The sequence below is a fragment of the Ceratotherium simum genome, chromosome 5, assembly GCF_057802395.1.
Source record: "Ceratotherium simum simum isolate JZ-2026a chromosome 5, ASM5780239v1, whole genome shotgun sequence".
Taxonomy (NCBI): domain Eukaryota; kingdom Metazoa; phylum Chordata; class Mammalia; order Perissodactyla; family Rhinocerotidae; genus Ceratotherium; species Ceratotherium simum.
This window is the reverse complement of record NC_141904.1, coordinates 77,676,186-77,688,625: the sequence shown is the minus strand read 5'-3', so window position 1 is coordinate 77,688,625 and position 12,440 is coordinate 77,676,186. Positions and strand designations below refer to the sequence as shown.

Sequence of the window (12,440 nt, the reverse complement as noted above, 5' to 3'; positions counted from 1 at the left end):
GTTTAACTGGTAGGTGTTGCTACTTTAAATGTATATTTATTCCTAAGTGAAATAAGCCATGCCATATGCTGAGAGAAGTACATTAGGAGAAGCACATCTAACAAGGGACATATTTCAGCTCTGTTCAAAAGCTAATGAATGTCTTTATTTTTAAAAAATATGAATTCTTGACTCACAGTTCTCCTTGGGTTTTAGCCATTTTCTTGCAGTAAACTTGTGAAATACAGAAAAGTTTGTGCACTTCAAGCTGGAATAGTGGAATGATTTATTTAAAAAATATGATACTATATCAGCTCACAAGGGGCTCATGGCAGAGTGGCTGAGTGTGAGCCTGGAGTCAGATGGCCTGGGGCTTGAACCCTGCCTCCTCCGCTTACTAGCTGTGTGACCATCGACAGGCTATTTAACCTTTCTGTTCCTTAATTCTCCGTTTGCAACATGGGGCTAATGATTGGGTGCCCAAACATGCCTAGTTTATGCCTGTGCCTGGTACAATTGTTAATAGCTCCCCTTTCACTCCCCAAAGCATCCTTATTTGGACAATAAATTATATGGTTGCCCTACCACTAATAGAACCTACGTCAAAGGATCGTTTTACAGATTAAAAACATTAAAAACCATACCCGATTATAATATGTGCCTAGTAAACATTAGCTGCTACAACTAGAATCGGTGTTTTAAATACCTGGTTTTATGCATTACCCTCAAAGCAAGAATTGTTACTGTAGACATCGGGCTATGAAAGTGACATATTTTATTGGAAAATGGAAAACTATCCCAGTGTGAGCAAGTTTAATACAGTTTTGAAAATTCTCTTCTTTTTTAACCTAGCGTGGGTGAAACAAGTAGCGTGGAGGAAATGACTGTTTTCATTCATTTCACTAACAGGGTAATCACCACACAGGGCGTGCTGGTTTTACAGAGAAAATTCTGCAGTGGTTGTTAATTTGGTTTGTGTGTTTAATGTGCTGTTCTTTCCAATTTGATCTCTAGTTTTCTTTCTTTGACCTTTCTTTGGGCGTCACCTTTCTTTTTCTCTCCTCATGCGATGTCTAAAGCTAATTACAGTTTCTTCTTTGTTGGTTCTTGTGCTAGGGGATAAATAAAATTACACAGACTTGAAAATGCTTTATTTGAAGTAATGGTTTCATCTACCCACTCTTAAAATCCTTTGTCATGTTTGACATTGGGTAAAAAAAATGAATTGTTGGATTTTGACTTTTTGTCACATATGCACCCTGGTCTGAGTTGCTGCTAAGCCTAGAAGATAGTCAGCTGGACAGGCACAGAGGTGGGTGGACCTTGACTCCTGGCTTTCTCACTTACTAGCTGTGTGACCTTAGGCACTCCATTTCTTTCATCTCTTTGAGTTTCAGTATTCCTCATCCTTAAAATGTGGGTAATGATACTTCCTGCTTCCCCAGGTTATTGTGAGGACCAAATGAGATGACAAGAGTTAGTACGCTCTAAACAAATGTAGGCAGAGAGTTCCTTTCCTTAAAAATGGTTAAGATGATTGAAATGAGACTCCTTTTAGGAGACACATGAGCAGAGGCTTGAAGAAAAAGAAGATAAAGACGTTGCTCCTATTTGTGTGTTTCTGAGCTGCCTATTGCTATAGAACCTGGTGATTCAACAAGGGTGCTGCTTCAGCATGCAGGAAGTGCTTCAATGGGCAACAAGACCTTTTCTCTTTTATCCTAAACTTCAGGCTGCCGGGCCCATGCCTGTGGGAGCCTGGGTAATCTGACAGTTTGAAGACTTGACTAGAAGTCAGGTGTGCAAGAGAGCCCAGCTTTTAGCCAACCAGGGCAAGGGTGACTTAGCTCTTATAGGAACATACATGCTTCTCAGGGTTATAGAGTGGAGAATAAAATCTGTCCTTTTAAACTCCACATTCCCCGGCACTTGAACTTCTAAGGAATTCTTTGACTCCTAGCTCTGGAAGCCATAGTTGTTTTTCTTCTTTTAGTTTATCCTGGTTTATGATTTTCTATCCTTTAACTTAAAAATTGTTTTTATTATGGGACATTTCAAATAAGCAAAAGTAGAGAGAATAGTATATTAAACTCCCATGTCCTTAGAACCCAGCTTTAATAATTATCAACTCCTGGCTAATCTTGTTTTCATGTATATTTCTACCCACTCATCCCTGCTCCCCTTCCTCCCCTGGATTATTTGAAGCACAGCTTTATTATGGTACAATTGGCATACAATGAATTGCACATATCTAAAGTGTACAGTTTGATCAGTTTCTATATATAAACGTATATCAAATTGTATATATAAATTTGATAAAATTATATATTATATAAATGATTGATATATATGTATATAAACTGATCATATATATATATAAGCGGATCCAATATATACATACACACACATATCCATGAAACGACCACAATCTAGATAGTGAACATATACATCACCCAAAAGTTTCCCTGTGCCCCTTGGTAATCCCTCCATCCTGCCCCATTGCCTCCCATACCCAAGCAACTACTAGTCTGCTTTCTAGCACAATAGACTAGTTTGTGTTTTTTAGAGTTGAGATAAATGGAATCATATAATATGTACTCTCCTTTGTTTGGCTTCTTTCACAATATCGTAGTCTTTTTATCTATTCTACAAATATTATTGTGCTACTAGGTACCGTTCTGGAAGCTGCAAGACCTATTAGGAGGCTATTGTAGCAGTCCAGGTGAGAAACGGTGGTTTGGACCAGGGTGGTTACCATGGAGATGATGATGGGGGTCAAAGAGGATCTCAAAGAGAGATCAGCTTTGGAGGTAGAGCTAATCAGACCAGCTGGATGTGGGGGTGAGGGAGAGGGAGAAATGGAGAATTACTCCTCAGGATTCTGGTTTGAGCAGCTGGGTAGACTGTAATGAAATGGAGGAAGGCTCACTGAGGAATAGATGGGACCTTCCCTAATTCACTCCTTTGATTGGGTGTCCATTGCTTTTTCAAAGCTGTTATTGTTATCATTGGTTGGTCTTAAGCAGTATCTAATCTGCAAATGAAAACAATATTTAAAACACTTTAAGATATTCATAGGATTGCTGGGTCTTCTCAGAAATGTTATTAAATAACGGCTAGCTGCCATTGTCAAATTGAAAATAATGAATTTCAGTTTTCTCCTCAGGTGTTTGTGGTTCATTTGGACCAGCCAAGGGGAGAGAAAGTAGTGCAAAGGCAAATCACATTTTCAGACTTTTAAAAGCTTCTTGAGGTGACGTTCACTCCACTCTTTCTATGGCCCCCAGAATGTTTTTGTGCTGGTTTTACATTAAAAATGTTCATGTTCTGCTAAGTCTGATGCTGTGGTGACAGCCTCTGCATGCTGTGACTAGCTATGTGAATTTCATTGCAATATACAGTAGTCTGTCTTCCTTCTACAGGGTTATTAACATGTCAGCTATTTTATTATAACTTGGACTCCCTTTGGGTGTTTGTCCTTAGAAAAACTGGGTCAAGTGATCTCTGTGGTTTTGGAATTTTGGAAGTTATGTACCACCTAGATTATTAAGTTTATGAGCATCTTTGGGAAACCTGAATTAGTCTTGAGCTAGTACTGTGTAGTAACAACAATAACAATGCACAGGAGCCAGCCCCGTGGCTGAGTGGTTAAAGTTCTGTGCACTCTGCTTCAGCGGCCCGGGTTGCGGGTTAGGATCCTGGGCGCGGTCCTGCTCCACTCATCAGCCATGCTGTGGAGGCATCGCACATACAAAATAGAGGAAGATTGGGAAGATTGGCACAGATGTTAGCTCAGAGCTAATCTTCCTCAAGCAAAAAAAGAAAAAGAGGAAGATTGGCAACGGATGTTAGCTCAGTGTGAATCTTCCTCGCCAAAAAAAAATAATAATAATGACAACTGCACATTTATTGTTTATTACTTGCTAAGTGCTTTATATGCATGATTTAATTTAATCTCCACGTCAATCCAATGAAGTAGGTACTATTATTCTCTCCATTTTACGGGAGAGGAACCTGGGACATAGAGGGGTTACCTAATAGACCAGTCTCCAGTCAGTGTCAGAGCCATGATTTGAACCCAGGCAGGTAATCTGACTCCAGAGCCCATGCTCTTCATTAAGAGATAACAGTCAAAGTGGATCTTGCAAGATGAAGAAGAGTTTATCGAACAGTGGGGGTGGGCGTGTTAGGCAGAGAGAATCAAGTGTCTCATTGAAGGGACACGAGAAATTCATTGTCCTGGGGCTTGATGGTAGAAGGTGATGTTGAGGAATGATGTTAATAAGGTAGGAAGGACTAGGGCCTAAAAAACGTCTAATTTGCTTAGCCAGAGCAGCTTTTTCATAGATAAATGTATGAGGTATTTTTGTCTCTTTGAAATCTTGGCAAAAGTTCAAGAGATCTTATTTCTATTTTCTTAGATCCAAAGAGCTCAGGTGGGGTCCAGAGAAGCTGCAGATCACCTTCTGGATTAGCTGATCTCAAAGGCATCTTCTAATTTCAAACAACCTGGATCTTGTCATCTAAGACACCTTTTCTCTTTAGCTCTGATTCCCTTTAGGGTTAAAAGGAATAGTCTTAATAATTTTAAACCAAATAATCTTTCCAAACCTGTACACACTCTGACAGTAGCTGAAAGGCTAATAGTAAGCCTGCTTCTGAATACCAGTGGAGTGATACCTCACTTGCTTGATTCTTAAAGGGATGATGGGTATAAAAAGGAAAGTCTACGATGTGGTGGTTAATCCTTTTTCAGAGGCTCTTATTTCCTGCTTTGAAAAATGTATTGTGCTATTTAGTAGTAAGAATTGATTATAATGAGGAGGTAGTGTACACAAAATAAAAGATGCTTTTAAGCTTTAATAAGCAGTGTTATCTCTGAATGTCGCTGAAGCAGAGCCTCTACATGCCAGAGCATTTTAGTTTTTATTGCACTGAATGTGTTCCTTTTTTTTTGTTAGAAAAATGAATAGGTAGGTCATGAATGTGAATTTCAAAAGGTACAAAAAGTCTACCCTTGTCTTCCAACCCCTTCTTTCTTTTCTCTTCAGGCAACATTGTTAATAGTTCTTTAGTGACTCCTTTCATAAAGAGAGTCTATACTTATACTAGTATATGTAAATATGTTGTTATGTAAATATATGTTATTTTTTTAGGATTTTGTTAGGGAAATGCTAATTAGTAAGAGTTGAGAGAATGTACCCGTAACTCAGCTTCAAGAGCTATTAACTCAGTCATGGTTCAATCAGAAGTAGAACTACTAAGTAGAACTAGTGTGCGTGCGTGTGTGTGTGTGTGTGTGTGTGTGTATTAAGGAATTTATTAGAGATTTGACCTTACACAATGACTGTAAAGTTGCTATTTTATATATATGTGTGTGTGTGCATGCATGATATAATGAGATATATATGTGTATATATGTATGTGTGTGTGTATGTGTTATATGTAGTTTAAATGTCTAGTTTTCACCTAAAAAGTAATAAGCATGCAAACTAATAGGAAAGCATCACCCATACTAAGGACAAAGGTTAGTTAAAGAGAAACTGACTCTGAGTAGGCCCAGATGTTGGATTTAACAAAGACCTAAAAGCAGCTATTGTAATTATATTTAAAGAACTAAAGGAAAATATATTTGAAGAATTAGAAAATATGATGTGAGTCAACAATTAGAGAATCACAACAGACAAATGAAAATGATAAATAAAGAACCAAGTACAATTTCCAGAATCGGAAACTATAATAACTGAAATAAAAAGTTTTATGGATGAAGTCAGTAGCAGATTAGAAATGAAAGAATCAGTGAACTTGAAGGTAAATCAAGAGAAAATTTCCAAACCAAAGAACAGAGAGGAAAAAAATTTGGAGAAAAATCAACAGAGCCCTGTGTGACAATATCAGATGTCTCAACATAGTTCCAACACATGTATAATGGGAATCCCAGATGGAGAGGAGAGAGAGAAAGGGACAAAACATTTTTGAAGAAATGATCTAAATACTTTCCAAACTTGATGAAAATTATCTACAGATCCAAGAAGTTCATTGAACTTTAGGATGAACACAAAGAGAAATCCACCTAGACAAATCATAGTCACACTCTTGAAAAACAAAGAGAAAATATTCAAAGCAGCGAGAGAAAAAGAACTCATCATATATAGGGCAACAACAATGTGATTAATGGCTGATTTCTCATAAGAAAAAATAGAAGCCAGAAGATTGTGGAGAGATATATTCAAAGTGCTGAAAAAACAAAACCTCAAACAACTATCAAGTAAGAATTCTATATCCAGCAAAACTATCCTTCAAAAATGAAGGTGAAGGAGGTTTGACTTCTGGTTCTGGGAAAATGGAGTAAATGTACATTTCCCTATTTCTCCCACTAACTACCGCTAAAACTCTGGACACTACACACAAAAGAAACATAAGAAGATACTGAAAAATGAAAAGAAGGCAGAGTAGCTGCAGACCTTGGGACCTTAGGAATGACGTGGTGGTGAATTCCATGGACTTTCTTTTTGTCCCCATATATCCCAGACTTGGAGCTGAAGAAGCCACCAACCCAGAAATGCCAATGGATGTAGACAAAAAAAAGTCCCAAGAGAACCCCGCTCTGACTAGCTAAAGGAGCAAGTAGGAAAGGGGCAGTCTAACAATACAAAAAACTTTGAGTCAGTAACCCCTCTACTCCGTTCAAACACCACAGGAAACAATACAGGAAAACCTGTATCCCCACTCATGCCTGCAAGGGCCAAATGGGGAGCCTAGACTTGCAACCTCATGAGTCTGTATTGAGGTGCCATGATATCTCTGCCAGGGTGGTGTCAGAGTAGAGTAAGTAGGGAACCAGGCCTTTCATCATTGCCCAGCAATAATGAGGCCACCCTAATCATGGTCTAAGTGGAGACTGTGTAGGGAGCTGAAACTCTCAACTCCATCCAGCAATAAGAAACAAGAGTCCCTCCTGAGGTGTCAATGGAGGCTGAGTGGGGAAGCTGAACTTCTACTTCCACCAGGCAGTAATGAGATGGCTCCCTCCCTTCCCCTGCCAGTGTGGTGTCAGAGAAAGTCGGCTAAAACAGGATGTTTAAAAAAGATCCAGAGTCTTGTAACATAATAAAAGTGTATCCAGATTTTAGTTGAATAATCACTCATCATACCAAGAATGATGAAGATACCAAACTAAATGAAAAAGGATAATCAATAGATGCTAAGACTGAGATGACAGGTGTTAGAATTATCTGCCAGAAATTTTAAAGTAGCTGTGATAAAAATACTTGAGTGAGGAACTATGAACCTTGAAACTTGTGAAAGAGGCTTGAAACAAATGAAAAAAAAAATAGCAAGCTTCATAAAAGAAATAGAAGCTATAAATGAGAACTAAATGCAAATTTTAGAACTGAAAAATAGAATAACCAAGTAAAAGCTTTGTGAATGGGTTCAACAGCAGAATGTAAGGGACAGAGGGGGAAAAAAATCAATGAACCAGAAACTAGAACAAAAGAAATTACCCAATCTGAACAGAGAGAAAATGGAAAATGAATGAATGAATGAATGAATAGAGCTTCAGGGATGTATATGACTATAACAAAAGATCTAGCGTTTGGGTTATGGGAATCCTGGAGGAGAGGAGAAAGAGGTGGGGCTGAAAAGTACTCAAAGAAATAATGGCTGAGAACTTCCCAAATTTGGGAAGAAACTAAAATCTGTAGGTTCAAGAAGCCAAGCAAACCCAGTATAGGATCATCCCAAAGAAATCCACATCAAGACACATCATAATTAAACTGCTGAAAATTAAAGACAGAAAAATCTTGAAAGCAGCCAGAGAACAATGACACCTTACCTACGGGGAAAAAAAACCCAATGTGAATGACAGTGGATTTCTCATCAGAGAACATAAAGGCTGGAAGAAATGGTACTATATTTTTCAAGTGTAGAACTGCCAGCCCAGAATCCTTTACCCAGTGAAATATCTTTCAGAAATAAGAGGAAATCAAGAAATTCTCAAATGAAGGAAAACTAAGAGAATTTGTCACCAGCAGATCTATCCTAAAAGAATGGCTAGAGAAAGTTCCCTAAACAGAAAGGAAATTATTAAAGAAGAACCTTTGAACATCACAATGGAAAGAAAGAACACCGTAAGGAAAATATGGGTATGTGCCATAGGTTTCCCTTCTCTAGTGTTTTCTAAATTTTGTTTGATGGTTAAAGCAGAAATTATAACATTGTCTGATGTGGTTCTAAATGTATTCAGAGGAAATATTTAGTATAATTATATTATAAACAGGGGAGGCTAAAGGGAGATAAGTTTTCTATGCTTCACTGGAACTGGTAAAATAACACCAGTAGATTGATAAATTTTATATCTTATCACAGTTTTATATATATAAATACCTAGAGCAACCACTAAAAATGCTGTATAAAGAGATGCACTCAAAAGCACTATAGGTAAATAAAAACAAATTTCTTAAAAACAAGTTCAGGTAACCCACAGGAAGGCAGGAAAAAGAAAACAGAAACAAAAATCATAGAGAACAGACAGAAAACAAAAAATAAAATGACAGACTTAAGCCCTAAGATATCAATAATTTCATTAAAAGTACATGGTGTAAATATGTCAATTAAAAGATTAGCAGAGTGGATTAAAAATAATCTAAGTATATGCTGTCTACAAAAAACTCAATTCAAATATAATGATATAAGTGGGTTGAAAACAAAATGATGGAAAAAGATATATTATGCAAACATTAATCAAAGGAAAGCAGGAATGGCTGTATTAATATCATATAAAGTAGACTTCAAAGCAAAGAAAATTACCAGAGTCTGGGAAGAACGTTCTTTAATGATAAAAGCTTAATCCACCAAGAGGACATGGTAATACTAAATGTGTATGCCGCAGTGAATGGAGCTAAAACATACGAAGCAAAAACTAATAAAACTGAAAGGAGAAACAGACCAATTTGCAATTGTAGTTGAAGACTTTAACATCCTTTTCTCAACAATTGATAGTACAATTAGGTAGAAAATCAGCAAGGATATAGAAGAACTCAACGATACCATCAACCAACAGGATCTAATTGACATTTCTAGAACACTCTGCCCTACAACAGCAGATACCCATTCTTTTCAAGTACTTATGGAACATATACCAAGATAGACCATGTCCTGAACCATCAAATAAACCTCAACAAATTTTTAAAATTTGAAATCATACAGAGTGTGTTCTCCAACCACAATGGAATCAAACTAGAAGTCAATAACAGAAATAAAATAGGAAAATCTCCGAACACTTGGGAACTAGACAACACAATTCTAAATCATCCATGAGTCACAAGGGAAGTCCCAAGGTAAATAAAACAATACATTGAACTGAATGAAAATGAAAAGATATGGGTGAGGGCGCAGCTGGCGGAAAGTAGCCCGTGTGGCTTTTTTTGGGCTCTGCGCTGTATGGCACCCCCTGTGTCCCCCAGGGGCAGACACTCCCTCCAGGTAACCAACTCCCCATCAGTACACAATGTATAAGAAAATCAGAAAAAATACTTGATTCTATGTTATTTTCTAAGTGAAAATGATAGTACAATATACTCATGCAGAAGTGCTTCATATTTTTTTAACATGCTTCATTCTTTTTAATGGCTGCTGAGCGTTCCACACTATGGATTGCATCAAGTAACATGTTTAAAAGTAGTGCTTTTGACTCTTTGCTGATTGATGAAAATTTGTCATACTCTCTGTCCCTTCTTGTGCTTTCCTTGTCATTGTGTTGGGTATGACAAGGAGGGAAAGGAAAGTGTCTCTCTTGACTACACAGAATGTCATTGTTGATACCCCTGTGAAAGTGTCCTGGCAGCCCTGGGCAGGTTGGTCACCCCTCTTCCTGCAGGCATATTCGTCGTTCAGCAAGCCAGTCTTGCTGGTGAGTGGTTTTGTGGCATCTACTGTGGATTTGCTTCGTTGTTTAAGACTTTTATGCCTTCCCAGGTATTTTAAATGAGGGTATATTTCCCTGCACTAACACTCAGAGCATTGCTTCTTCATCTCTTTTCCTGAGAACTTCAGCTGCGCCTCGGCCTTTTGAGATTACTGGGGCTGACATTTAGAAACTTGTGTTTTTTGCTGTTTCTTGCAATCATCCAAGCATTAGAGACCTGTTAGTATTTTGGTGTCTGGGGAGTAGAGCAGATTTGGGTGGTAGTACCTTTGGAGACAACATTCATGTGGGTTCTTGCCTGTTTCTGGGCGGAGTCCCTATGCTCAGTGTGTGTTTTTAGTTAGACTCTTGAGCACTGGTGGTGGTGGGGGGGGGACACTTTCGCCTCTCTTCTTGTGAGGGGTATCGGCAGAAAGATGAGGTAGATATTCGAACACTACTGACGGTAGCTACTTAAGTTGTTTTAACCTGCAGTAACAAACTTGATCATGAGAGGCAATATTAGCTTTGATTATTGATCCTTTCTTTAACAAATAGAAATAGAAACATTTCTCCCTTCTGTTAGTTTCCTAGGGCTGCCTTAACAAATTACCACAAACTCGGCGGCTTGAAAGAACAGAAATTTATTCTCTCACAGTTGCGGAGGCTAGAAGTCTGAGATCAAGATTCTGGCAGGGCTATTCTCCCTCTAGTGTCTCTGGGGGAAAATCTTTCCTTGCCTCTTCCTAGCTTCTGGCAACTCCCAGGAATCCTTGGCATTCTTTGGCTTATAGCTGCATCACTCCAGTCTTTTCCTTCATCGTCACATGGCCTTCTCCGTGTGTGTGTTTCCTTGTCCTCTCCTCTTATAAAGACACTAGGCATTGGCTTTAGGGCTCACTATAGTCCAGTATGACCTCATCTTAACTAATTACAAAAATTACAGATCTGCAAACTCCCTCTTTCCAAATCAGGTCACATTCTGTGGCTCTGAGTGAACATGAATTTTGGGGGGACACTATTCAACCCACAACACCCTCCTAGTAATTTTTCTGTTTTTTGGCAAACTGGCAAGCATTTCAAACAGTTGTAGCTAATCCCACCTCATGTTGTTTTCAAGCAAAACTAGTTTTACTTATGAGAAGCAGCTAAGCAGTCACCTACATTGAGGACTGTAGTAACTGCTGTGGTTGTATCAGCATGGATTGACTCTTATTAGTGCTTGTGTCACTCTGATGAGTGTCATATTTATTAATTGCAGACTTAGTTCGTTGGAGATGGTGATGAAAGGGAACTATTTTATTCTCACTCCTTCCATTGGCAAATCAGCTCCTTCTTGTTCTTAGATCTAACTTGACAAAAGAATTTAATCTTGCATGATAGCAGATAGTAGGAGAGACTTTAATCAGCATTTAAACTGTCTTTTGGTACATTGTAACACAGCACACAGAGAACCACCTGAAGCAGTGTAATACAAGAATTCTCAAGCAAGAAATTTAATGTAGGAGAGAGTGGCCTTTGTATGGGATAGCTACACAGTTATAAGTGCTTTCACTTATGCTTCAGTGGGTTCTTGGTGATTGTCTTACTTTTATTGAATAATAAACTCACCCAACAAATTCTGATGCAATGTCTGTCAGATTCCAGATATTCCTAGGAAGAAAGCTGTGCTGTTAGTCATTATTTTCACATGTAGCTTTTCACATTTACAGCTTGCCTGTTTATAATCAGTCTAAGTTTATTAGTGTAACATTAAGCATTAAGGCCATGGAAATACTATGGCCCTGCAGTGGAATGAAGAATAGCCAATGGCTTGGTCTGTGACGGTTCTAAGAACCTGGGAAAGCTTGGAAGAAAACATGAACTTCTGCCCACATTGTTGACAGTTGCAAATCACTGTGTTAGCCATGCTTGGAGAAAACATGGTTCTTTTAACTTCTGCCATTTCTGTCTGGGCCCTTGACAATAGGTGGTTGACAAGAAAAGGGAAAACTAAGATAGGAGGGGCATTGCCCAACCTTCTATTGTTTTCAGTAAACAAAGAACACAGCTGTATGATTGTCTTTTTACATGACAAAGGAAAAGCAAAAAATCCTTATCCCTCTCAGGCTTCTCTGATATGGTTCTGGTTTGTGGGAGTTTATTGGTACCTCTCAGATGCTCTTTGCATGGCTTACCTGATGTTGTGGCTCTTATCCTGGCAGCTAAGGCTTTAAGATGTTCATTTCCATTGTACTTTTATCCAAAACCCTCCCTAGAAGAAATAGTCTTGCCTCTTGGCTGCTGTTTCTGGCTCCAGTTCTCATTACAGCGGTAGCCACTTTTCCTTCTTGCCTCCTTTTAGGCACTATCCAATTTCCTGCACTCCTGGTCTCTAAACTGGGAGCACGGTAGACTCGGGAGCCAGGCTGCCTGGGTATGAATCCTCATTCTGCCACTTGCTTAACCTGCCTCACAAGTTGTTACAGAGATTACAAGTTAATTATTTGCAAAGTACTTAGAACCGTGCTTGGTTCATAGTAAGCACTATATAAATCTTTTTGAAAAAGATAAA

General features: G+C 38.4%; 1 protein-coding gene across 3 annotated transcripts in view; it reads left to right on the top strand.

Annotated features, from left to right (window-relative positions):
* The window catches only part of SUMF1 (sulfatase modifying factor 1), a 94,023-nt gene that overhangs the window by 70,806 nt on the left and 10,777 nt on the right, over nt 1–12,440 (top strand). The window lies entirely within an intron of this gene.